At 46.2% G+C, this 27,400-nt stretch overlaps 1 protein-coding gene across 9 annotated transcripts in view; it reads right to left on the bottom strand.

Annotated features, from left to right (window-relative positions):
- The window catches only part of SIPA1L3 (signal induced proliferation associated 1 like 3), a 326,815-nt gene that overhangs the window by 217,068 nt on the left and 82,347 nt on the right, over positions 1 to 27,400 (bottom strand). For 6 of the 9 annotated variants that reach the window (XM_066348334.1, XM_066348335.1, XM_066348331.1 and 3 more), the window contains exon 2: positions 15,654 to 15,794. The exons of the other annotated variants lie outside the window; for them this stretch is intronic. The gene's annotated coding sequence lies outside the window, so the exon portion shown is untranslated. The remainder of the gene's footprint in view (positions 1 to 15,653; positions 15,795 to 27,400) is intronic. 9 annotated transcript variants of the gene reach the window in all.

Raw genomic sequence — 27,400 nt, 5'->3', positions numbered from 1 at the left:
GACATGGAAGGTGCTCTTACCAGGATCTTATTGCCCCTTTGTCACTATACAATGTTCCATTGTACAGACAACCTGACTGACTCATCCAGTCCCTATTAATGGGCACACAGGGTAGTTCCCACCTTTTGCTGACAAACAGTGCCCCAATGAGCCCATTGGGACATAGATAACTTCTCACACTTGGGAACATCTATAGGCAAAAACTCCCAGAAGTTGAACTTCAGGGGCAAAGGAAGGGGGTGTTCAAGGTTCACACTGACAGATACTGCCGAAGCCCTGTCCACAGTGACGGTCCCACTTTCCCTCCCACCAGCACTGGGCTAGCCTGCTCCCCCACATCCCTGCTGTAGCGTGTGCTCCCCTTTGCTTGTGGTCCTTCTGAGAGGTGAAAACATTCTCTCAGCATAATTTTAATTGCATTTTCTTATTATTGTACGATGTTGGAGTATCTTTTTACATGTCTTAGAGGCATTTCCTACTCCTCTAGGTACCACCTGCGGAAAGTACTGTCTCCCTAGAAAGTCTTCTCATTCCAGTGTTTCAAGCCCTCCTACCTCCGTCAGGTCCCCTCTCTTCTCCTCCCCAGAACCTAGACTACCAAAGGACGGGAGCCCGACATCCTGTCACTGCGTTCTCCATATACCATTTTCCTCAACCGCGATGTTTGGACGATGACAACGTTAGCCTCAGAGGGCTGTTGCAGATGCAATAAGGTGACAGCAGGTAAGAGACTTAGAAGAATGGCTGGCATTCAGGTGCTCAATAAATTATGTCAACCTTATTACATTGCGTTAAATGGTAGTAGTCATTTCAGGGTTTTGTATGTAAAAGTGCTTAGTACCATATCTATTGTCAAGAATTCCCTCAAAAGACAGCTACTATTTTTATTCTATTACTACTACCATTCCATTCATTTCCTCAGCAAAGGTTAGTAAAGCACATATTTGGTAGACGAAGTTATACCTTTAACAAAACAAACTTGGTCCCTGCCTTTATGGAGCTGACATCACAAAAGAAGACAGACCTTGAATTTGAAAGCTGAGCAGTTAGTGAAGGATGCGGTGTTTCAGTAGATGTTTAATGGTTAAGGAGAGATCTAAAGAGGAGCCAGCACAGGCAGGCCAAAACGGGAGGGGGGGGGGGGTAAGGGAGGAATGACAGGGAGAAGGAGCAGTCTAGGATAGGGAACGAATAGCATGCTGAAGAAGCTGAATGCACACTAGGTGGCTGGAGGGCAGCGTGGAGGGACCTGCAGGATAAGGCTGGCCTCAGACAGCAGTCCAGGGACACATGTCCCTATTTACAACTGGGAACTGGCCCAGGCGTGGGCATCTCGGAAATAAACTCAGCCAGGAAGTGAGAACTGGAAGATGCTTCCATAACAACGCCCATCTGGAGATCCCTGCCCACAGCTGGAAACATTGAGAATCAAAGCTTATCTAGAGATATACACCAAATTCATTTTTTCCATATACACCTGGAATATATTACTTAACTTGATTTCCTTGGGGAACCTCTGGGAAGGCTCTGTTCTGTAGCTCAAAAAGTCCTTCTGAACATTCAGAACACAGGACCTACCCTTGTGACTGTTCCCTGCGTCCTCTCCTTCTGCCTGTGGGCTCCAAGGACAGTCTGTGTCTGCTTTGCTAACCGGTACCTGTGTCCTCTCCTTCTGCCTGTGGGCTCCAAGGACAGTCTGTGTCTGCTTTGCTAACTGGTACCTGCCCCAGAACAGGCCTTTTATTAGGGCTTTTCTTTTTCTTTTTTAATTTAAAGATTTTTATTTGTTGATTTTACAGAGAGAGGTAGGGGGTAAAGAATAAGAAGTATTAACTAACAGTTGCTTCATTCTAGTTGTTCACTGCTTGCTAGTTGCTTGTCATCTGTGTCTTGACTGGGCCAACCTGGGGTTTCGCCCTGGCGACCTCAGTGTTCCAGGTCAATGCTCTATCTACTGCGCCACCACAGGCCAGGCCAACCCTTCAGTTAATGGTTATTGAATAAATAAATTAACTGTTCTGTTCCCAATTTTATTGTTATTCATAACTTCAGCTAACATGTATGCACCCATATGGATAGGCAGTGAGCTAAGTGACAGCACAGGGCACTTACTACTGTTGTCCATCTAAAACCTAGGGCCCTTCCTCAAGGTCAGAGCCAGAGATAAATGGAGTTCTTTCATCTCAAGAGAAGGATGGGAGGAAAAGTGAATACTGAGAGCAAGGCTGGGCACATGGAGTGATGGGTGTTGAGGAATCAGCTTTGATTTCAAGAACTTTCTGAGTAGAATTGTACAGGGCTGAACTATACCTTAGCAAGGAAGGATGGAAACAGCCTGCTGGGACATACAAGTATTAAACAGATGGCTGCACTCTGAGTGATTTCCACCCAACTGCCCCAGAAGCCACAGCTCCCGTGATTTCTTGCCTTTTCAAATATTTTACGAAATAGGTACATGCTTATATACACATGCAAAACCGTGGAAAATAAAGAAATGTGCAAAGAAGAACACAGAGTTCCCCGCGTCTCCCCACCAAAGGATAACCACTGTAAAGAGTTTAGTTCCCTTCCTTCTCAGTCTTTTTTCCTAGTGTGAGAAATGCATGTACACAGAAAAGGAGAGAAACTGTCTTCCTTTAAAGTCTTTCACTTGTGCGTTTCTAGGAGATTTTAAATACCTAAATTTTAAATATTTAAATTTTAAAGTGAAAATTATTTTTAAATTGCAAAATTAAGCTGATTTCTCCAAACTACAGACTTGGGGAAGAAGGCTTCCTTCTTCCTCTCTTCCAATTTTTGCTTCCATCAGATGACTATTATACACCACAGGTCTTCAATCCTACTTTGCCTGACCATCAGAGCAGGATACAATAATTGCATGGCCAGTATTAATTGAGCAACTACTACAGAAGAGATTGGTGTTTTTTTAAAATATTTTATTTATTGATTTATTGGAGAGAGAGAGAGAGAGAGAGAGAAGGGGGAGGAGCAGGAAGCATCAACTCCCATATGTGCCTTGACCAGGCAAGCCCAAGGTTTCGAACCGGCAACCTCAGTGTTCCAGGTCGACGCTTTATTCCACTGCCAGAAGAATTGTTTTAAACATTTTAATTTAAGTATTTAATTTTCTTTTTCAATCCTACCATCATTTTACAAATAAGAAAACTGAGGCAGAGAGGTTAAGCAACTTTCCCAAGGTCACATGGCTATTAAGTGGTAGCACTGGGATTTGAACCCAGGGCATCTGGCCCCAAGTACCCTCTTTCCCCTGGTCCACAATGCTTAAGACCCTGGCAACAGTGACACCAACTCTGAGCTTCAGGGCTAGGTTCATGGTGTCCCTACTGCCAAGTTTATCATGATTATTCACATCCTCTCCAGACTCAATTTATTTCCTAAGGGAAATGAGAAGTTGCTGGAATTCAGTACAAGTGAGACAGCCGGAAGCTACAGCTGACCACATGAACACGTGGGTCTCCCACCGGGCTGCCTAAGAAACATTCTCAATGGATGACCTGCCTGGAGGGGCCAGGGGTCAGTTCCTGGGTGGAATGCCTTTCACTGAGTGAGACCACACCCAGCTCCAGATGTAATGTAAAGGCCCCTACCTAACTTCACCATGAAGTGGGCTAGAGAACAAACTGGAAAACTCACAGGCCACTACCTATTTACATGTGAATCTGTAGAAAGGGTTGCCAGCTGTTTGACAGGAACTTCTTTTGTGTGTTTACAGGATTAGTGGGGGTTGGAGTCAATATTCAGTCAGTGTGGGGGATCGGCCATCATCACATGTGACTCTCTCCTCCTCCCCAGGGCAAAACCATGGGGGGGGGGGGGTGCCCAGGAACTGATCAACAGAGAGTTTGTCTCCCCTACAGGGTAGGAAGGGAAAACCTCCACTTCAGGAAAAGGCTGCCGGTGCCCAGCTCAGGGAAGGAAAGGAGACACAGTTGCTCTGGGTCTGCAATCTACTCTCCTTGCAGCTCCCCACAGAGAGGAGGGCTGATGAAACTGAGGGCTGCAAGGCTGTCATTTATCAAACATCACCCGTGTGCGACAGGAGCTCAGTCCTGTTTCACTGCTATTCCAGTTCTAGGCTCCGTGTGTGTTTATGTGTGTGCTGGGATGGTGAATGGGGCTGTTTGCTGTTGCTCTTGTTAACATTCTAAAAAAGGATGAAGAAAGGTACAGTCAACTCCCCTGTATTTAAACCTAGATTCAGTAATTATCAAGATTCTGCCACGTAAACTTCATCTATTTCTAATCTGTTCCTTTACCCCATTTTCCCTTCTTGCTGAATTATTTCAAGTGAATCCCAAATATCATGTCGTTTCACCTTTACATGTTACAATTTGCAGCTCTGAAAAATATGGACTTTTCTTATGTACCCATAATATTAGGCTGGTTTCATTACTGATCAAAATAACAATGAGTATTTTCCTAAAAGAAAAGACCCACTATTGACAAATGAATAGGGAAATGGGTCATCTCAGCTACTACTGATGAAGTAATACATTTCTGGAGGGCCTCCTGGGCGGTACAAATCCAAAAAGATTTAACCACCTCTGTGTATCTTCTTACTCCTTTTTCATTCATGCACTCATCAAATAAATAAATAAATAATTTAGAGATGTCTACTCTGTGCCTGGAAGTATCCTAAGCATTTTTTTTCTCCCTGGCAAGGATGTGGCAGTTAAGACACAGAGAGGTAACGTCGCTTGTCCAAGGTTACACAGCTCTTGGGTGCCACAGCCAACGGCTGAACTGAGTCAAGGTCCTAGCGAGGTGGCGTTCTGGGTCTTCCACTTGGGAGACCACTGCTCCAATTCCACTGGGCACTCCCTCCCCATGCTGGTGAATGCTTACTGTGTGGAATCGGCATACGAGGGGCATGGAAGAACTCGGCTCACCTTTCAGACGCCAGTCCATGATTCTCTACACACTCCTGTCTTCTCTGCAGTTCGCTCTCCCTGACTGTGCCTGAGCAGAATTATTTCTCTTTCCTCTGCATTCCCACAGCATTTGGTGCTCACCACTCAACACCCTGCATTGTGGCTGTTTAGGTGTCCCCTCCTGGGAAGGCAGTACTGCACAAGGGTTAAGACCACAGGCCCTGGAGGAGGAAAGATGGGGGTTCAAATCCCTGCTCTGCTACTGCAAACTCTCTGGGATCCTGGCAAGCCATTTCCTCATCATCTCTCTGGTCTTTGATTTTTCTCGTCTCTGGAAGGGGTAGTAAATAGTGCCACCTGCAGCACTTGGTTATGCAACTTAAGGTCATTCCCAACCCTTCTCTTGCTGCCTCCTGCTGTACAGACATTCTACTTTCCCAGTCTCCTTTATGGACAATGAGAGATAAAAAGAAGTCTGCTGGGGTAGGGGTGTTTATGGAAACATATTCCCTTCAGAAAGAAAAGGCACAGGAACAGACAGCCTTTTCCCCTGCTCTGACTTCCTGTTTGGGATGCTGTGTATAATGATATGATCATCAGGAGGGGTCAGCCACCGCTATGACCATGTAACAACCATCATCAAGATGAAATGCCTGCACACTAAGGGTTGGGAAATAGAAAGACAGAAGGCACTGAGTTCTCAAGGGTGTCACTGGAGCTTGTTGCCTCCACACTTTGCAATGAGAGAATGAGTCATCTCCAATGCTCAGCCAAGATTCACCAGGCATCTTGTTACCTGCAGCCCACTGTGTCTCGACGACAGACTGACTCACAGAGTGAGGGTACAATGCCACTATGCATGCAAAGTGCTTAGCACACTGTTGGCACTCACTCTACGTTGCTTTAAGATTATTACCATTTTCACAATTAGCTGCTCAAAGCCCTACCACAGCTTCTACATCCCACCACAGACAGAGAAGGTGCCAGCAGCCAACGCTTGGTACATTTCATCACCTGCACTGTCACCTCTCTAGGGAACTACAGCTGTCAGGTGCCGCTCTGAGGTGGCTGCAACCTACCTTCAGTGGCGTAAAAAGCCAAGGAGGAGAGAGGGAAAGAGGGCCCAACAGCTCTATAACATCCTAAGGGAGCCACAGCTTTTCCACGGCTGAAAAACAAGATTAAAGCCCTGCTCGGACCCTTCTCCTAGTGCCAAAGGTTCTGACTGCCAGGATCTATATGCACTGGCACCGTCTTTGCCACACCCTCGACCTCCTGTACAACTACTTACTTTGCAGTTAAAAAAAAAAAAACACAACTGTACTTTTTTTTTTTTTTAAGTGAGAGAGGGACAGACAGAGACAGACAGGTAGGAAAGGAGAGAGATGGAAAGCATCAATTCTTCATTGCAGCACCTTAGTTGTTCATTGATTACTTTCTCGTATGTGCCTTGACTAGAAAGATCCAGCTGAGCCAGTGACCCCTTGATCAAACCAGCGACCTTGGGCTTCAAGCCAGTGATCTCTGGGTTCAAGCCAGTGACCATGAAGCTCATGTCTATGATCCCACGCTCATGGCTGTGACCCCACACACTCAAGCCGTACGAGCCCACACTCATCTGGGGTTTCAAACCTGGGTCCTCAGCGTCCTAGGCTGATGCTCTATCCACTCTGCCACTGTCTGGTCAGGCTGTAAACACTTTTATTTTGGTTTACATACCAACGTTGGCCTCACCCAAAGCAGAAACTGCCATGGAATACTGGGCTTGATGTGCTACTGAAATTCTTTTCCTGTTATGCATTAAAACAAAAGTACAATTATTAAAATGTTTAATGTTTATTCATACACCATCTCAAATTATCTAGTAGAATGATCTGACCTTGGGAAACCTGTCCCTATGGCAACAACCATTATTCCCAGTCAGCACACTCCTATCCCCTTCCTTTGCACATTCTGTCACCTCACATCATAAACACAAAAGCTCAGATGCTAGCTCTGAACAAGCCTCCAGAGGCTGAGGTCTCCCCAAAACTCCTCTATCAAGGCTCTGTTCCCTGAAACACAGGGTTTCTACTTCCCACTCACGTTGTCTTCTGGGATGGGTTAATAATAACAGCAGTAATACCAGCCAACGTGCACTGAGGACTTTCTCTGGGCCAGGTGCTATTTTAAGGACTTCATATATAGAGTAACTCATGATCCTCACAGGGCAGCACTATTCCCATCTCACAGGTGAGGAAACTGATGCTCAGAAGGTACTAAGTCACTTGTGCAAGGTCCTACCCATTCAGACATGATGTTTCCAGAATTGAATATAGGTGACTAATGCTGGTGCCTACCGTCTTAACCTGTTAACTACACCCTGCTGCTTCTAGAAGACTCAACACTGACCAAGCTCTGTGCTGAATGAACAGTAATATTGAGCAAGTCTGAGGAATGCACCTAAAGTTGGAACACTGGGATCCAGGTCTGCTGATCCCTGCACTCATTTTTACCCTGCACATTGGCTGCTTTTTCTTACATGCCCAAGACATGACAACACACAAGAGGCCCCTGCAATGCCGGTAGTTGAGGCCGGACAGGTACACACTGGATTCAGGTAGACCACAGAAGAACCGCGGAGCTGAAAGTCCCTGGGTCATTCCCACTTATTGGATTCTTGCAGAGGCAGGCAAGCAAACAGGCAGGGGAAAGCGCTTCTCCCGGTGGCAGACCAACGATCAGGAAAACCGTCCCTCACCGTGGTGGGTGAGCAATCAGAAACACCGCCCCTCCTGGTGGCAACACCTGCCTCCGAGGGAAAGTACCCACACGGCTCTTTGCCACGTGCTCAGGCACTAATCATGCAAAGTGCTTGCAGCTGGAAAACAAGCAAGCAAACCTAACCACAGCTGTTATCCCTACACTCCGCCCCATCAGGGTTGCTCGTCTCACAATCTACACGACAGGTATCTCCCATGATGGTCCCCGTGCAAGGAGTGAGGTACATTGCATCTATATTTCACAGAAACAGTAGAGACTGCAGCAGACTACTAAGGCACAAGCTATACCAAAAATGACAATAATATCAAAGATGCCCATCACAATGATGTTTCCCTGAGCACTCAAAGGATGCGGCCAAGTGCCATTAGCCCAGGGAGTTAACTGGAAGCCTACTTCCAGCCCCCTACCCACGGTGCCAACAAGGCCACCCATCATAGGTGGGGGACTGTACAGTCCAGGCCCATGTCCATTGAAGCCGCTGGACTTTAAGGAGGGCTGTTGGGGCAGGCAGGAGCACGTTGCCCTGCTGTCCAAAGCTCAGCTTGAGTAAAGTGTCCTTGGGACATATCTGCAACTGGATGGATGCGAGTCTGGGTACCGGCCCCTCCCGTCGAGATTGCTGGTTAAAAATCTGGAGTACCGGCCCTGGCCGGTTGGCTCAGCGGTAGAGCGTCAGCCTAGCGTGCGGAGGACCTGGGTTCGATTCCCGGCCAGGGCACACAGGAGAAGCGCCCATTTGCTTCTCCACCCCTCCGCCGTGCTTTCCTCTCTGTCTCTCTCTTCCCCTCCCGCAGCCAAGGCTCCATTGGAGCAAAGATGGCCCGGGCGCTGGGGATGGCTCTGTGGCCTCTGCCTCAGGCACTAGAGTGGCTCTGGTCGCAACATGGCAACGCCCAGGATGGGCAGAGCGTCGCCCCATGGTGGCGCATGCGGGAGTCTGTCTGACTGTCTCTCCCTGTTTCCAGCTTCAGAAAAAAAAAAAAAAAAAAAAAAAAAATCTGGAGTACCGCCTGACCAGGCGGTGGCACAGTGGACAGAGCATCAACCTGGGACACTGAGGACCCAATTTTGAAATCCCAAGGTCACTACCTTGAGCATAGGTTCACCAGCTTGAGCATGGGATCATAGACATCACCCCAGAGTTGCAAGCTGAAGCCCAAGGTCGCTGGCTTGAGCGAGAGGTCACTGACTCAGCTGAAGCCCCCTGGTCAAGGCACATATGAGAAACAAACCAATGAACAAATAAAGAGCTCCAACTACAAGTAGATGCTTCTCATCTCTCTCTCTTCCTGTTGCTCCTCCCTCTCTCTCTCTCTCTCTCTCTCTCTCTCTCTCAACAACAACAAAAACAAAAACTGAGGTGCCGCCCACAAGTAGTGTGTCCCTCCAGCAAGGGAGCCGGTTCCCCACTTGTGGGGCAGCTAGCTGTATTACGCTTGCTCACTGGTGTACCAGCTGCAAGCACTTTGCCTGAGAGGTGCGTGATGAGTGGCTATGCCACGTGTGTGTGGCCTATATAAGGCTATGGGTAGTTGCGCTCAGGAGGACTGTGGATGGCAGATTGCCTGCCTGCCACTGTGAGGGGCCATTTTGCTGTTTCTTTGCCTGAGAGGCGGTTTCCCCTGCCGGTGTGCTCATCTGCCATTGTAACACTCTATTAAATGGAATGGTCCAACACTTTCCAGCTCTGCAGTTTCTCTACCATCTGTCCAAATCCATTGTGAACCTGCCTGGCCTCGGCCACCGGCATTACACCACTTTTGTCACTTTCCTTGCTTCAAGAGTCCGTTATACTGCTCAATGATCAGTCCACGATAGACAGCCCAGCTGTCTGTGAAAATCATCCAAGGTGAAGCTTCATTACAGGCCATACAGTTCTTTGGTAACAGACCTCAGTGCCTTTCCATAAGCACTCTGTCCATTGCCACAAGCCCCACCCAGAACCCTCAGAGGTCAAGCTCACAAGGCCTGGCCACCCTGACAGTTCTCTTAGCTGCTACAGAAGCACCTATAGCTACTTCCACTAGAAGCATAGTGGATTGCCAATTCCACATGGGGGCTCTGGTCCCCGCCCAGGTCCCTGGGCCTTCCTCCTATTCAAACTTGAACAACAGGTCTTGGGGATCCTCCTCTCCCTTAGCTGCCTCCAACATATAATCTTGCAGCCGTGCAACATAAGCACCAACCGTTTTCTTGGCAGCTGCCTCCAATGTGTAATTGTGCCACCATGCGGTGCGGACACCGGCCATTTTCTTGGCAGCTGCCAGGGCCACTCATTTCCCCTGCTTTCTCAGCGGTTGGACGTTCTGTTTCAGCTTACGGTGCAGCCAAAGTTCTAAAAGGACTATTAGACCTGCCATCTAATTTCTCCCTCTCTGCTCCAGCCACAATCAAATCTACCCACATCTGTTTGGGTAAACTCTACAGGCCTGTTTCTTTTGTTAGTTGAGGGAGCAAACCTAACCACAGCTGTTTTCCCTACAGCCCCCCCAAAAGATAAGCAGTGAATGAAAGAATGAATGAGGTTTTTGGATCTATTTAACAAGAGCACCTACCACCTGTCAAGCCAAGAGACCCAAAAAAGATGGTGTATCCCTGCCCCCAGGCATCTAGTGATCTAGTCCACCTGGTCAGAGATCAATTTATGATATAAAACGACCCGCAGAAACACGCCAGGGCAGTTCAACAATCAGACAGGAAAGGGGAGAGACACAAGAGTAGACTCCACTCCAGAATTTTGCAGGGCATACATCAGAGATGATGTTTCCCTGGCCCTGCCACACAGAACCCTAAGGAAACATGAGAGCTCTACTAATGCAAACAGACAACTTCAAGGCAAACAAAAGGCCAGGTGGGTGGCTCACTCAAGCTACCTTTCTAAGCAACATTAACAAACACAGCAGTGAACCCCAAATCCTCTCCTCTCCCAAGCCACCTCAGTAAGGTCTCAGCATTCCCACTGGTGGGTAGAAACTTAAAGCCCTGCCTGAATGTGCCATCCTAACAAGCAGTGCAGTGATGTACCGACTTAAAAGAATCCATTCTGGGTAAGAAGAACCCACCCAGAAATAAAGTAGCTGTGATCTCTGCTGCGGGTCCTGGACATCTGTGGGCCCATCTGGCCCAGGCATGACTAGACTTAAGGGCTTTAGGCCATTGCCTCTCAGCTGGGGATGATTTTTTCCACCCCTACACAATGGGACACTTGCACATATTCTGAACTGTCATGTCTGGGAGCTGCTACTGGTATCTCATGGGTAGTGGCCAGGGATGTTGCTAAACATCCCACAATGCACAGGAAAACCCTGCAAGAATGATATGGCCCCAAAGTTCAACAGTGTTTAGGTTAAAACAAACTGGGTTTAGCCTCTCAAGCTGTAAAAGGCAGTGAGCAACCAAGGACTTTGGTAAAAGTGCAGATTGGGGTTGAGTGTGGGGGGTCTGACCTTCTGCAGGCTGAGAAGCTGACTTTTAGGCCCTTGAGCACCTGGCTTAGGTTTCACCTGGGAGTCCTCAGAAATGCAGACCCTCGCTCCCCCCCAAACCCACCAATGAATCAGAATCTGTATTTTAACAAGATACAGGTGGTTCTCAGGCATATTCTGTGACTGGAAATCCTGGTGGCCCATTCAGGAGTTTTAAAAAATCTTCATCCCTTTGGGGAGCAGGGCAGCCTGGACAGATTTTAACAGTCCCCCCTGATTCTCACACATAGCCAAGGGCGGAGAGCCAGATTGAGCACTGTGCTGGAAGAAGCAGCTCTTTCTCCCTGGCAGGCAGGAGCAGCTACCACACTGCACAGGCTCTACACAATCCCCAATCTCTGGTAACAAATACCCCAACAACTCTCAGCTTCTTGGCACTGAATAACCTGTTCCCCAGAAGCAGGCTGCTTTTTGGCACGTGAGGCCTGGATGTTTGCCAGACACAAGCTTCTGGGCAAGAACTGACTGATATGGAGAAACAGGATTCAAATCCAACCGTCTTAACCGTTGACAAAAAACTACAGAATAGAGAAACTCATCTCACTGTGACTTAAAATTGGAAGGTGATGATAATAACAGCCAGCACTTCCTATGTGCACTGTTCCAAGCACAGAAACAATTATCCCCATTCTACAGATGAGAAAGCCAAGGCAAGGAGTCATAAGTAAGTTATTTGCCCAACGTAATAGAAGTGGTGAAGCCAGAGCTTAAACCCAGAGTCCGGGGTCCTGCCAGCTGCTCTATTCCACCAAGCCCTGGTGCTTTAATACACTCCTCACCTCTAGCACAAAGAGAAGGCCTCAGTAATGCCTTACACCAGTGGTCCCCAACCTTTTTTGGGCCACGGACCGGTTTAATGTCAGAAAATATTTTCATGGACCGGCCTTTAGGGTGGGATGGATAAATGTATCACGTGACTGAGACAAGCATCAAGAGTGAGTCTTAGACAGATGTAACAGAGGGAATCTGGTCATTTTTAAAAAATAAAACATCGTTCAGACTTAAATATTTATTTACTTAAATAAAACGGAAGTAATGTAAGTTATTTATTCTTTCTCTGCGGACCAGTACCAAATGGCCACAGACCGGTACCGGTCCGCGGCCCGGGGGTTGGGGACCACTGCCTTACACCCCCAAGAAGCAGCTAGGTTTGGCTGGTTTGCTTTCTGCACCTCTCAGCTGGTCTACACTGGAGAAGAATAAAGTGGGCTTTGGGAGTAGAGCATCAAGGTTTCGTGTGACAGCACAGCTGGGTCACCTTTGGGACAAAAAATGAAAACCAGTCTTGGCTGGGAAGTCAGCCATGGAACAAAGGGTCTCTTACTTAAACAACCTGCGGTCCCTGAGTAAAGGTCTTGAGAAGGCTGATAGGAACAAGGCAGGGGCCAGGCCACTGGTCCCCTCATGCCTCTTTGTGGATGTCCAAGTCAGCTTCCTACAGCCCTACCCTTCTCTCCAAACAATGCCCTGGATGAAACTTAGGGCCTACAAAGTCCTTAAGTGCCCTGACTGGAGACTGAACCTGCAACACTGGTGTTTTGGGCCCACACTCTAACCAACTGACTTGACCAGCTAGGGCTATTACCTTATTACCTTCTTGAGGGTTCACCAGGATGACATGATCTTGTTTGCTATAGAGTTGTGTGCACCAGAGATATTTGTGGAGTACCCAGCCCAGCTGTATTTCAAACCAACTTAAAGCACAACTGTGACAACAATATAATAATGCAGCTAACATATGTACACTTACTATGTGCCAGAACTGTGTAAGGTGCTTTACTAGTTCAAAGCTCATTAATAAGCCTCTGATGTAGTAACTTGTCTTTTCTTCATTTTACAGAGATAGATGCCAAGGCTTGGAAAGCACCTGTCACTTGCTCAAGGTCACACTTTAGCACTTTATTAAAGATCCAATACAGTGCAGGGACCTTAACCACTGCCGTGCCCCGCCCTGCCCAGGACTCATGGCAGGGTTCCCTGAGACTGCAACAACAGTATATCTGGGAAAGTGACTCATGGTTCTGAGGAGATTCAGCCAGGCTGTGTCTTTTTTCTAACTTCTCCTATAAAGAACACAAAGTTTCTCACAACTCCAAAAGTTCTAATTCTAATTCTAGCTGTACTAAACAAGCTTACTGATTGGGGTTGATGTTAAAACTCCACATCAGTGTTGAGTAGCCATTTTTGAATGAAATCACTGGTTCTCAGGCTCAGGGGTTAAATTTATTCTCCCCTGGAATTGAGCTTGTATCTCTACACACTTGAAGCAAAGTCTCAATTAATTACTCTTCAAGTCAAAACTACCACATAATACCTAAGAGCAATAGTTGACTCCTACACTTGTACCTGTGTGCCAGACAGTTGAAAATTCCAACTCATTTAACCCTCACAGCCACCCCATAGGGTAGGTCCTGTTATTATCCCCCCTTCACGAATGATAAAACAGGTCTTGAGAGGTGTGCTCTGCTCCGAGTAAGGTTACCCAGGAAGTAAGTAGCAGAGTTCGATTTGAACCCCGACCTGTGGCTCCAGAGTGTTCCTTTAATCCCTACCCTATCCTGCCTCTCTAACCTTGATAATGACATTATCAAGAAGATAATTGGGAAATTAAGTTCTGTTTAGTTGTTCATACCACCACGAGTCATTCATTCACTCATTTATTTAGATATGTTTTAAAAACCTGACCAGGCGGTGACACAGTAGATAAAGAATTGGCCTAGGACGCCGAGGACTCAGGTTCAAAACGCCAAGGTAGCCAGCTTGACATGACCCCATGGTCACTGGCTCAAGCAAATGGTCACTGGCTCAGCTGGAGCACCCCCAGTCAAGGCATGTATGAGAAGCAATCAATGACTACTAAGGTGCTGCAACTACCAGTTGATGCTTCTCATCTCTCTCATTTCCTATCTCTCCGTCCCTCTTACGCAAAAACAAAAACAAAACAACCTACTGCATGGTCAGGTCATGACTGGGTTAAGGAAGTGAATGTGAGGTCCCTGCACTCCAAATGTGTGGCTTGGGGAACTGAGTGGAAAGGCGATTTTATAACACAGCAAATGGTGAGAAGTTTGAAATTTTCTCTGAGAACAGCAACAAGCAAGGATGTCCCTTCTCACCACTGCTTTTCAACATCAGAGCAATTCTGAACCTTTTTCATCTCATGGCACACATAAGCTAATAACTAAAATTCTGTGGCACACCAAAAAATATTTTTGCCAATCTAACAAAAGAATAATAGATATGATTTTGATTCATTCACACCAGATTGCTATTGTTCTGTTGACTGTTGTAATTTTTTTTTTAATCTAACAATCTAAGGGAAAAGAGGTCAGTACCCCTGACTAACTAGTCAGGTATTACATGTTTTAAAATTTCTTGCAACACACCAGTGTGCCTCTTGCAGCACACCAGTTGAAAATTGCTATAACACTGTACTGACAGTCCTAGTTAAAGCAATAAGACAGGAAAAGAAAAAATAAAGTATGCTGATTGGACAGAAAGAAATAAAGCTGTCTTTGCTCACAGATGACATGACCCCCTATATAAAAAATCCTAAAGACTTGAAAACAAAAAACTCCTGCAACTAATAAGCACTTATAGTAAGACTGTACGATACAGGTTTATAAAATCAATCACTTTCCTAAACACCAGCAATGAACAAGTGGAATTTGAAATTGAAAACACAAAACCATGTATATGAACACCCTCCAAAGTGAAATATTTAGTTATAAATCTAACAAAATATGTACAAGAGTTATATGAGCAAAAGAATAAAACTATGATGACAGCTATCAAAGAATTAAATAAATGGAGATATTCCATGTTCATAAATAGTAAGATTCAATATTATCAAAATATCAGTTCTTCCCAACTTGATCTACATATTCAAGGTGATCCCGATCAAACACTCAGCAAGTTATTTTGAGAGGTAAAAGCCCCAGAACAGTCAACACAATATGAAAGGTCAACAAAGTCAGAGGACTGACCCCACCTGACTGCAAGATTTACAATAATGCTACAGTAATCAAAACCATGGTATTACTGAAAGAATATATGAACAGATTACTGGAACAGATTAAAGAGCCCAGAAATAAATCCACATAAATATAGTCAACTCTTCCTTGACAAAGGAACAGAGGCAATACTTAGGAAGCAAAGACAATCTTTGCAATACATGATGATAGAACAAGTGAACAACTACGTGCAAAAAAAATTATTCTGGATATAGACCTTACACCTTTCATAAAAGTTAACTCAAAATGGATCACAGACCTAAATGTAAAATGCAAAACTATAAAACGTTGAGGTTCCTGATTCAAAACCCAGAGGTCATTGGCTCTGAGCACAGGATCATCCACAGGATCCCAAGGCTTGCCAGTTTGGACCCAAAGTGTTGCTGGTATGAAAAGCCCAAGGTCGCTGGCTTGAGCAAGGGGACATTGGCATGGCCCTGGTCAAGGCGTGTAGGAAAAGCTCAATGCACAGTTAAAGTGAAAACATTAATGAGCCTGACCTGTGGTGGCGCAGTGGATAAAGCGTCGACCTGGAATGCTGAGGTCACCGGTCTGAAACCCTGGGCTTGCCTGGTCAAGGCACATATGGGAGTTGATGCTTCCTGCTCCTCCCCTCTTCTCTCTCTCTCTCTTTCTCTCCCCTTTAAAAAATGAATGAAAAAAAAATTTAAAAACAAAACATTAATGAGATACTACCAGACTCCTACATATTAGAATGTCCCATACCCAGAACATGACAACAACAAATGCTAGTGAGCATGTGGAGCAACAGGAGTTCTCATTCATTGCTGGTGGGAATCGTAAATGGCACAGACACTTTGTAAGACAGTTCGACAATTTTTTACAAATCTAAACATACTCATCCTACGATCCAGCAATCCCGGATCCTTGGTATATATCCTAAGGAGTCAAATACTTGTGTCAACACAAAGACCTGCAAATAGATGTTTACAGAGGCTTTATTCGTAATCATCAAAACCTGGAAGCAACCAAGATGTCATTTAGTAGGTGAATGGGTACACTGTGTTGCATACAGACAATGGAAAGAAATGAGCTATTAAAACATGGTGGAAACTTAAATGCATATTACTAACTGAAAGAACCCAATCTGAAAAGGCAACATAGTATATCATTCAATTTTTTTTTTTTTTTTTTGAGTGAGAAAGAGAGGGAAAGGGATAGACAGGACCGGATGGAGATGAGAGGCATCAACTCATAGTTGCAGTACTTTAGTTGTTCACTGATTGCTCTCTCACACGTGCCCCAACTGGGGGGCTCAGCCGTGCCAATGACCCTTTGCTCAAGCCAGCAACCTTTTTGGGCTCATGACAGTGACCATGCGGTCATCTATAATCCCACACTCAAGCTGGTGAACCCACACTCAAGCCAGCAAACTCGGGGTTTCGAGCCTGGGTCCTCAGGGTCCCAGATCAACACTCTATCCATTGTGCCACAGCCTGGTTTGGCTCAATCAATATTCTTGAAAAGATAAAACTTTGGAGTCAGTAAAAAGATTGGTGGTTGCCAGGGTTAGGGTAGAGGAGGGATGAACAAGTGGAGCACAGTTTTTTTAGGGCAGTGAAATACTTTGTATACATAATGGCGGATACATGTCATTATATACATTTGCCCAAATTTATAGAATGTACACCACCAAGAGTGAACTGCAATGTAAACTATGAACTCCAGGTGATAACAATGTCAATGCAGGTTCATCATTTATAATTAATGCACTACTCTGATGGGGGATGTGATAATGGGGGAGACTATGCATGAATGGGGACACATGGACAATCTGTATTTCTTCCCAATTTTGCTATGAACCTAAAACTGCTTTAAAAAGTAGATTTTTGTTTTTAAGAAGCAGACTAACGCCTGACCAGGCAGTGGCGCAGTGGACTGAGCATCGGACTGGGATGCTGAGGAGCCAGGTTCGAAACCCCGATGTCACCAGCTTGAGCGCGGGGTTGCTGGCTTGAGCGTGGGATCATAGACATGAACCCATGGTCGCTGGCTTGAGCAGGGGGCCCCTCACTCTGCTGTAGCCCCCCGGTCAAGGCACATATGAGAAAGCAATCAGTAAAAAACTAAGGAGACCTGGCCCTGGCCGGTTGGCTCAGCGGTAGAGCGTCGGCCTAGCGTGCGGAGGACCCGGGTTCGATTCCCGGCCAGGGCACACAGGAGAAGCACCCATTTGCTTCTCCACCCCTCCGCCGCGCCTTCCTCTCTGTCTCTCTCTTCCCCTCCCGCAGCCAAGGCTCCATTGGAGCAAAGATGGCCCGGGCGCTGGGGATGGCTCTGTGGCCTCTGCCCCAGGCGCTAGAGTGGCTCTGGTCACAACATGGCGACGCCCAGGATGGGCAGAGCATCGCCCCCTGGTGGGCAGAGCGTGGCCCCCTGGTGGGCGTGCCGGGTGGATCCCGGTCGGGCGCATGTGGGAGTCTGTCTGACTGTCTCTCCCTGTTTCCAGCTTCAGAAATATGCAAAAAAAACAAACAAACAAAAAAAAAAAAACTAAGGAGACCAAGAAGCCACAACGAAGAATTGATGGCTTCTCATCTCTCTCCCTTCCTGTCTATCCCTCTCTTGTGTCTCTATCACAAAGAAAGAAGAAAAAAAAAAGAAGAAGCAGGCTAACAAAATAAGCCATAAATGAAAAGGCTTGTTATTTTCATAACAAATACAGGATGGGACAAAAGTAGGTTTATACATGTGAGATTGTGAAACAAAAGTTTATTCCTGTATTATTCTTTATTGATACTATATTATTTTCATACAAACAACTGTAAAACTAATTTACCCCTCCCTGTATTCATAATTTTAAAAAATTGAACATTATGTAAATGTTTTTTAAATTTAGACTTTAGTTTTTATTTTTCCACATCTGTAATGGGTATAACACAGCATCTGCTGAGAAGATGACGTGAATGACCTAACTACCCGCAATGCCTGGCACAGGGTGAGTTCCCAGTAAATGTTACTTATTATAGGCAGCCTTTGTTTCATTGTACTTTGCTTTATTGCATGTCATAGCAGATGCCTTTTCTTTTTTTCTTTTGTTTTACAAATTGAAGGCAAGACCCTTCACCAGCAAGATTAGGAACTAGCTTTAATGTGGTGATGTGAAATCAAAACAGAAATATTTCTGCAGTATGGCTTATTATTTCCCGAACCCTGAACAGCACATGGCACACAGTAGGCACTCCCTGGCCCCAGGGGATCCAGCCACCTGCAGAGAGAGGCCCAATTTAAGGGAGGAGATGACCTCCAGAGCCAACGGGATTTTCCACTAGGCAATCAAACAAGCTGGTAAACAGACCTGCTTGAAGAAACCAGTTCTGCAACTTTTCTCTGGCTGCCCTAGGCCCAGTTCCCAGAGCCTGCCTGGGACTTTGATCTAGGAGGTTTAATTGTTCCCCTGATTAGATCACAAGCTTGCTTCTGGCACTTCAGGTTGGGGTCCCACTGCTTTGCCACATTCTGTGGGTCACTTCCTACAAATCAACCATAACACGGATATGTGTAAAATGCTGGGAGGAGAGTCCCTCCTGATGGTTAGATTAGAAAATGGGTTTGTGTGTTTGCAAAGTTTTACCGAACATGTCTGTGTTCTTATTTGTGTCTTACGAGGAGAAACAATTAGAAAAATTCTTGATTTCCCAGACTTCCTTGCAGTTAAGTGATCATGTGACTTTACATGGTCAATGACATATAATGGGGAGTGAGTCTGTCAGGATTATCATTCCTGGCCAGGTATCTGCAGGAAGGTGTTTTCCTAAAATGGTGGTGGCACAGCCATCATTGGCATTGAGTTCCCCTGAGTCTACTATGAATAACTCCTCATGGAAAGGAAAGAATATGCAGTAAAATAAAAATAAAAGCCAGGCCCTGGCTGGCTGGCTCAGTGGTAGAGCATTAGTCCGGCGTATGAATGTCCTGGGTTCGACTCCCAGTCAGGGCATACAGGAGAAGTGCCCATCAGCTTCTCCACCCCTCTCCTTTAGCTTCTCTCCCCACCCTTTCTCCTCCTGTACCCATGGCTCAACTGGAACAAGTTGGCCCCAGGTATGCTGAGGATGGCTCCATGGCCTCTGCCTCAGGCTCTTAGAAGAGCTTGGTTGCTGAGCAATTGAGTAACCCCTCAGATGGGCAGAACATTGCCTCCTAGTGGGCTTGCTGGGTGGATCCATGTCAGGACACATGCGGGAGTCTCTTTGCCTCCTGTTGGGCAGATAAAACATATTATGCTCACTTTATTAAAGATGGCGCTGCCCAAGTGGCAGCCCGTTGCCCAGGTGATATTAATGTGTGCTGGGGGCGGGCAGGCAGGATCCTTGTAGTCTGGGGCTTGGTTTTAGGACTAAGCCTTTCCTACCCTTTTTGATGTGGGGTGGTGCAATCCCATCATGCCTCAGATAAGTGACTTTGTATTAGAGACTTCCCTATTTTGTATATTGGATTAAAGGTTTTGATTTCTGCACTATAAAGTGGGGCAGACCGGGAGCTTGCTCTCATGGTTCCTGAGATCAGCATTAGAGGAGAGAGCAGAGAAAGGTCATGTGGAGGAGGCCAGGAGAAGCAGCCAAGATGGCAGAGCGCTGCAGGAAAAGCCAGTTTGTGCAGAGTTTGTGCAGGGAGAAGGAAGGAGATGGGGAACAGAGGTGAATAAGGCTGGTAAGCTAGAAACCGTTGATTCTAGAAAACTCAGATAAGTCAGTAGCTTTGTGAGCACTGAATGAGTGGGTTTTGGAGCCCAGTGTGTGTTTTTACTTGCCACCGGGTACAAGCTAGGATTAAAGGTAATAGCCTACCAGTTCTTGGCTCCGTTGTTTCATTACCGACTGTCCGAATCTAATGCAAACCTGCATGGGCCAGGCAGCTGTGATGGTGGCCGTGGCTACTGGCTTTACACCTCCCCTCCTCTCACTGAATTAAAAATTAAAATAATAATAATTAGTAATAATAACTGGCATCCACTCATGTCACTACTTGCTGTACACTGTTTTAAGTGCAATACAAATGTTAACTCATTTCTTCCTCAGCACGGGACCAAGATGCATCTCCAATTATACATAGATGACAGAAGTTAAATACAGAGAGGTTAAGCAATTTGCCCAACATGAACAGTAAGTGGCAGAGGGGATATAAGAACCCAGGTGATCAAGCTCCCTAATCAAAATTCTTCACTGTGGCCGTGGTTGGGTAGTTCAGTTTGTTAATCCTGATACACCAAGGTTGCAGGTTGATCCTGGTCAGGGCACATATAAAAATCAACCAATGAATGCATAAATAAGAACAACAACAAATGGATGTTTGTCCCCTCCCCACCTTCCTTTCTCTCTAAAATCAATTAAAAACAAAACAAAAACACTCTTCACTGTAAGCTACACTAATAAGTATGAGCCCAGGCCAGCCCTGTGAAAATAACCAAAGCTATCACTACAGGCACTGAGCACTTAATAAGTAGCACCCTTGGAACTAAGTGCAGTCAGTGTGTGTCTTATCCTCTAAACACCCACTGTGGTTAGTACCATGACTGGGTCCACTGAAAAGGCGTGGTGTGACTGGTCACATGGCTGGTAAAAACTGTGGAGGCCAGAGGAACAGGCCTGCAAACCCCTAGACTCCAGATCTTTTATTATTAGCCAGTCAATTACCTGCTTTCAAGGACATCCTTGGCCTCCCCTTGGCCACATGTGGTCAAGGCCACATGTACCTGCTACAGAGAAAAGAGGGCACGGAAGGAAACAGAGCAGAACCCCACACCCAGGTGCTCCTAGAATCAAATTCATGGTCCTTCCCTTCATCAGGCCCAATCGGCCAGAACAGGCCCTTCCTCCCTTGCTTTAGCCTCACAGGCCCCTTCCCGCTGCTCTGCTCTGGAGGAAGCCACTCAGCTGGATAAAGAGTTATCTCCAAGATGTGCTGTTGAGTTAAAATAAATAAATAAAAGTAAAGTGCAGGACAGGGTGTGGAGAAGGCTATGTTTAGTATAAGAAAAGAGGGGAAGATAAAAATAGATATTCCTATTGGTATTTAAAAAAAATTTAGAAGGATATGCAGGACACTAATACAAATGATTACTCAAGAGGTGGACGAACAAGGTGAGCAGGGAAAGGGTAGGAGAGGAGAGACAGACCTGTCAGGGTGTATGTCTACACATGTGCACACAGAATTGACTTTTGAAGTATATAAAGGCATGATCTACTTTTTATAAAGTGTCACAAATAGAAACAAAGCAGGGTTAATGGGCATAGGCTCCGAGAAAGCCTGTGATTGTAGACATGAATAAAACCATCTGTGGGACTGCAGGATAATGTCCAACTCTCCCACTGGCCTGTGGATTCCTGAGGGCAAGCCCAGACCTGCTTTGGCTGCCAGCCAGGGACCTGCATACAGCCCCAAGAAATGCTTAAAGTGAGCATGAGCGGATGTACCAACCAACCCACCTCCGGCCACACACCTGGGCTTGGCCCACAGCTTGCAGCTGAGCCCTGTTTCCATGAAATAAAATTACTGGGTGAGGAAGGGAACACAGTCACTAGAACAAGAAACGCGCTCTAAGACACAGTGCTGAAAGAAAGTGTGCAGTGCAAAGATCGGCAAACATTTTTGTAAAGAGCCAGATAGTAAACACTTGAAGTTTAGGGGGCATATGGTCTATGTTGCAACTGCTCAACTCTGCTGTTACAGTGAGAAAGCAGCCACAGACAATACATAACTGAGTGAGCATGGTGTGCTCTAGTAGAACTTTATTCATGGACACTAAAACCTGAAGTTCAGCCCTGGCCGGTTGGCTCAGCGGTAGAGCGTCGGCCTAGCGTGCGGAGGACCCGGGTTCGATTCCCGGCTAGGGCACACAGGAGAAGCGCCCATTTGCTTCTCCACCCCTCCGCCGCGCCTTCCTCTCTGTCTCTCTCTTCCCCTCCTGCAGCCAAGGCTCCATTGGAGCAAAAATGGCCCTGGCGCTGGGGATGGCTCTGTGGCCTCTGCCTCAGGCGCTAGAGTGGCTCTGGTCGCAACATGGCGACGCCCAGGATGGGCAGAGCGTCGCCCCATGGTGGGTGTGCCGGGTGGATCCCGGTCGGGCGCATGCGGGAGTCTGTCTGACTGTTTCTCCCCGTTTCCAGCTTCAGAAAAATGCAAAAAAAAAGAAAAACCTGAAGTTCATAAAATTAAAAAAAACTTTTTTCAAACATTAAAAATTACAAACACTATTCTTAGTTCCTGTGTTATACAAAAACTGGAAGCAAACCAAATGTGGTTCACAGACTGTAGTCTGCTGCCCTTGTTTTTCAACCACTGGTCTACAGACCAGTGCTGGTATTATAGACTCTATAATCTTCATGCAACATCAAGGTGGTTAACCCTTTCAATGACCGGCACACAATTTCTGGCAGTTGAAAACCACTGGTGTAGCATGTGATTACCATGTTTATATATTTGTTGTATATTGTATAGAGCAGTAGTCCCCAACCTTTTTTGGGCCACGGACCGGTTTAATGTCAGAAAATATTTTCACAGACTGGCCTTTAGGGTGGGACGGATAAACATATCACGTGACCAAGACAAGTGTCAAGAGTGAGTCTTAGATGGATGTGACAGAGGAAATCTGGTCATTTTTTAAAAATAAAACATCGTTCAGACTTAAATATAAATAAAACGGAAATAATGTAAGTTATTTATTCTTTCTCTGCAGACTGGTACCAAATAGCCCACAGACCGCTACCAGTCCGTGGCCCAGGGGTTGGGGACCACTGGTATAGAGAACTTCTAAAAGAAGACTGGTCACAGTGGCTGCTTCTGTGGAGGGCCCAGGGATAGAAAGGAAGTTGACTTTTAAATAATGTACCGTGTGCAAATTAATAAAATACTGTTTTAAAGTTAGTACCAGCTGGACCATGGGGCTGCTGGCTTGAACACAGGATCACTGACATGATCCCATGGTTGCTGGCCTGAGCCCAAAGGTCGCTAGCTTGAGTCCAAGGTCACTGGCCTGAGCAAGGGGTCACTGGCTCAGCTGAAGTGCCCCCCACCATCAAAGCAGGTATGAGAAAGCCATCAATGAACAACTAAAGTGCCACAACAATAAGTTGATGCTTCTCATCTCTCTCCTTTCCTGTCTGTCCCTCTGCCAGTCTTCTCTCTTGCTTAAAAAAAAAAAAAAAAAAAAAAAAAGTATTAAAGTGAGAAAGGAGGCTGTGTATGAAGTTAACAGCCAAAGCTCTAGAGTAAGAGATCGTGGCCAACATCCCAATCCTCTTCCTCACTTACTGTGCATCCAACAGATAGTTGTTTTACCTCTCTGAGCCTTAGCACCATGGAGATTAGCATTGGTCTCCTAAGCCGTTTTTGAGAATTACATGGATTTTGTGTATTGTCAGACACCTGGACAGTGCTGGCTACTGTTATCTTTCTTATTATGAGTCATTCATGGGAAAAAGCCCCTCTCTGAAGGGAAACCTGAAACATAACTGCGGCTATGAAATTTCCCTTGAGAGCCTGCCCAGTCCCACAGCAAGTCATTCAACTGTCCATATAATAGATGCCTTGTGGCGTGAGGAAACTCATTTGTATTAGTAACCACATTCCATGAAGATATATCCTGGAGCCACATCAGCACATCCTGTTCAACAGAGAAGGTAGCCAGCTCTCCAGGTCTGCATCTGTCCCTGACTGTCACACGTCAGGGCCGTGCACTCATGGGATCATTAAGTGGCCATTTATTAAACACCTACTGTGCACAAGGGCAAGCAGGTAGACAGCCCTGAGCACCTCACTCTGGAGGCTGCAGATGCAAACACGAGCTTCTTTTAAAATCATTGGTGGGACCACAGAGTAGATGCTTTGGTTGTGTGCTCCCATAAGCCCCTTGCATTTCTCTGTGTTTATTCACTCAACAAATATTTACTGATCTCCTAAGGGCCAGGCATTGTTCTAGGCACTTGGTCTTAACAGGAACCTTTATTCTCCAGCTGTTTCCCGCTAAACTTTAAGACCTGTCAGTAAGGGACTGGGAAATCACAATCTTTGCTGTGTCTCTGCTCAGCCCAAGTCATGGCAAAAAGCAGGGAAATGCCCAACATTCATTAGGTCAAATTACTGAACATGGAGAACATCTGGTATCTGAGCCTATCTAGTGGCTCTGCCCCAACTCTTGGTGATAGCAGTCCATTTTTCCTGGGGACAACCATGCCTCCTCAATTCCTCCTCTGTGGGGGATCCTGCCCACTCACATGACCCAGCTAGGCTGTTCTACCTGAGAATTAGAATTTCAAGCTGCTGCCTGACCTGTGGTGGCGCAGTGGATAAACTGTAGACCTGGAACACTGAGGTCGCCAGTTCGAAACCCTGGGCTTGCCTGGTCAAGGCACATACGGGAGTTGATGCTTCCTGCTCCTCTCCCTCTCCCCCCCCCCCCAAATGAATAAATTTTTAAAAAGTTCTTTAAAAATAAAAAGAAATTCAGGCTGCTGATAAATATGGTAGTGGTAATAACAACAGCAGCAAAATAAAAATAGCAGCTGATATTTATCTAGCCACATACTCTGTATTAGGTACTGCTCTAAATGTCTCAAGTATCAACTTATTGAATCTCACAGCAAACCTGTTCTTAGTTCCAACTGAAAAACTGAAGCACAGAAAGGTTGGGGAACTTATGAATAAGTACTGAGTTTGGGGTGTGTGGCCAGGGGGCCAGCTACAGAGTCCGAGCTCTTCACTATCCTCCACTGCCTCCTCTGCCCCTAGAATGGCAGGACCTTAAAAATGTGGTCCTGAACACCCACCTCAAGATGCCAGAACTGCTTTTAAGTTTTCCGTTTGCTGCAGGGGGCCCACACTGGTTTCTGTTGCTTGCAACCCAAGCATCCTAACTGATTAACCAGGACAACTTATTTATTTTTTTAGTGAGAGGAAGTGAGACTGACAGACACATTCTACCAGACAAGCAGCAGTGCTTCCCAATGCTACAGGGCAGGAACAGCTTAGAAACACTTTAGGAGGTAGAATCAGTGGTCAGGGCATTTGGAGGCAGTCTGCATCTGCAATGGCAGCCATCGTTCCCCCTGGGGAGGGAAACCCCACAGAAGCCAGACAGTAGGAGGGAGAGCCCAGGGGCTACACTGATGGCAGTCTGGGTAGAACTGCCAGCAATACCATTCCTTTACCTTTAATATCCTTGGCTCCTAGGTCCTGAACTCCTGTTCTGCTACCTCCCCTTCACTGTGAGACCAAACCATCCTACCTATGTTCTGAATGCCACCTGCAGGCCTCCAATGGTTGCCTCCCTGGCCCCAACACCAAGTCCCCACGTCAGGCAGCCCCTGTCAAGCACTTTCCTCCTAACTCAGATTCTGGTGGGTCCAATCCCCAGTCAGGGCACACACAGGAAAAGATCTGATATTTCTGTCTCGCTCTAATATCAATAAATAAATTAAAAACATATAACTTAGATTCCGGCCCTAGGCTGGATTCTTCAATTTTCTATTAGCTGTTTTAAGTCCCACAACATTCAAGTTTCAATTACTGTGAACACCCACAGAGCCTTTGCTCTAGGCAGCAACGGTTCCAAACATCTTACCTATTTAATTTAATCCTCAGAACCACCAATGAAGTGGGTACCACGACCAATACTGCTCCTCTCACAAATGAGGAAAGTGAGATCCAACTGAGACTAGACTGTGTGACTTGCTAGTAGGTGGGAAAGCCTTGATCTGAGGCAGTCTAATCAGAGTCCAGTGGGATTGGGAGTTATGACCAGTGTCTAGGGCAGTGGTTTTCCCTCCCTCCCTTCCTATCTCTCTTCCTTTCTCTCTTTCTTCCTTTCCTTCTTTCCTCTTTTTCTTTCTTTCTCTCTCTCTCTCTTTTTTTTATTCGATGAGAAGAGGGGAGGCAGAGACAGACTCCTGCATGTGCCCCGACCAGGATCCACCCGGCAAACCCACTAGAAACGATACTCTACTCATCTGGGGCGTTGCTCTGTTGCTCAGCAACTGAGTTCTTCCTAGTGCCTAAAGTGGCCATGGAGCCATCCTCGGTGCCTGGGGCCAGCTCACTCCAATCAAGCCATGGCTGCAGGAAAGGAAGAAGGGTCAGGGCAGAGAAAGAAGCAAGAGGGGGAGGGGTGGAGAAGCAGGTGGGCGTTTCTCCTGTGTGTCCTGATGAGAAATTGAATCCAGAATATCCACACACTAGGCTCTACCAATGAGCCAACTGACCAGGGTCCTCCCTTTTTTACTTTTCTTTCTTTTTTTTTTTCTTTTTTAAAGTTTTTATCTTGAGAGACACAGGGAGAGAGAAACAGGAACACTGAGCTGTTCCTGTATGGGCCCTGACTGAGGAATCAAACTGGCAACCTTCACGCTCCGGGACAATGCTCCAACCAACCAAGCAATCTGGCCAGGCCTTTCTTTCTTTTAAAAATTTAGTTATAAATCTTAAGAGAGAAGAGGAAAGGAGAGACAGACAGAAACATCAATCTGTTTCAGTATATGCCCTGACTAGGGATCAAACCAGCAACCTCTGTGCATTAGGATGAGGCTCTAACCCATCGGTTCTCAACCTGTGGGTCAGTCACGACCCCGGCGGGGGTCAAACAACCAAAACACAGTCACCTAAAGCCATCGAAAATACATATTTTATTTAAAAATGTATTGTATAAGAAATATGTATTTTCCGATGGCTTTAGGCGACCCCTGTGTTTTGGTCGTTTGACCCCCGCCGGGTTCGCGACCCACAGGTTGAGAACCGCTGCTCTAACCAATTGAGCTATCCGGCCAGGATGAGGGCAGTGGTTTTCAACCTCCAATTCTCAGACTGGTGCTGCTCCACCAGAAATTTTGTGCCAAGGATTACAGACTCTTATCTGTAATCTTCGTATAACATCAGAGTGGTTAACTCTTTCATGGACCAGCACTAAACTTGGAGGACTGGTGGTTGAAAAGCACTGGTCTGGGACTTTCCACTTGGCCCTGGAAATGGTCTGCTTCTTCTCTGCATTCAGCTTTAACCCTCACCATTTCCACAGGCCTCCTTAGAAAACCTTCCTTGCTGCCACCACCCCCAACCCCTGGGTTAGGCCTGCATTCTACAGGTGAATAAACTCTCCAAACTCCCTGAATTTTTCCTTTATGGAGTTCATTACTGTGGCAGTCGGTGCTTGCAAAGATATCTGTTGAATGTCTTGAGTCTCTTGCCTCCCATCCAGACTGTCAATTCCATGGGGGGGGGGGGGGGGGGAGCATTG

Source organism: Saccopteryx leptura, chromosome 9 (assembly GCF_036850995.1).
Source record: "Saccopteryx leptura isolate mSacLep1 chromosome 9, mSacLep1_pri_phased_curated, whole genome shotgun sequence".
Classification (NCBI taxonomy): Eukaryota; Metazoa; Chordata; class Mammalia; order Chiroptera; family Emballonuridae; genus Saccopteryx; species Saccopteryx leptura.
This window is presented reverse-complemented; position numbering and strand designations above follow the sequence as displayed.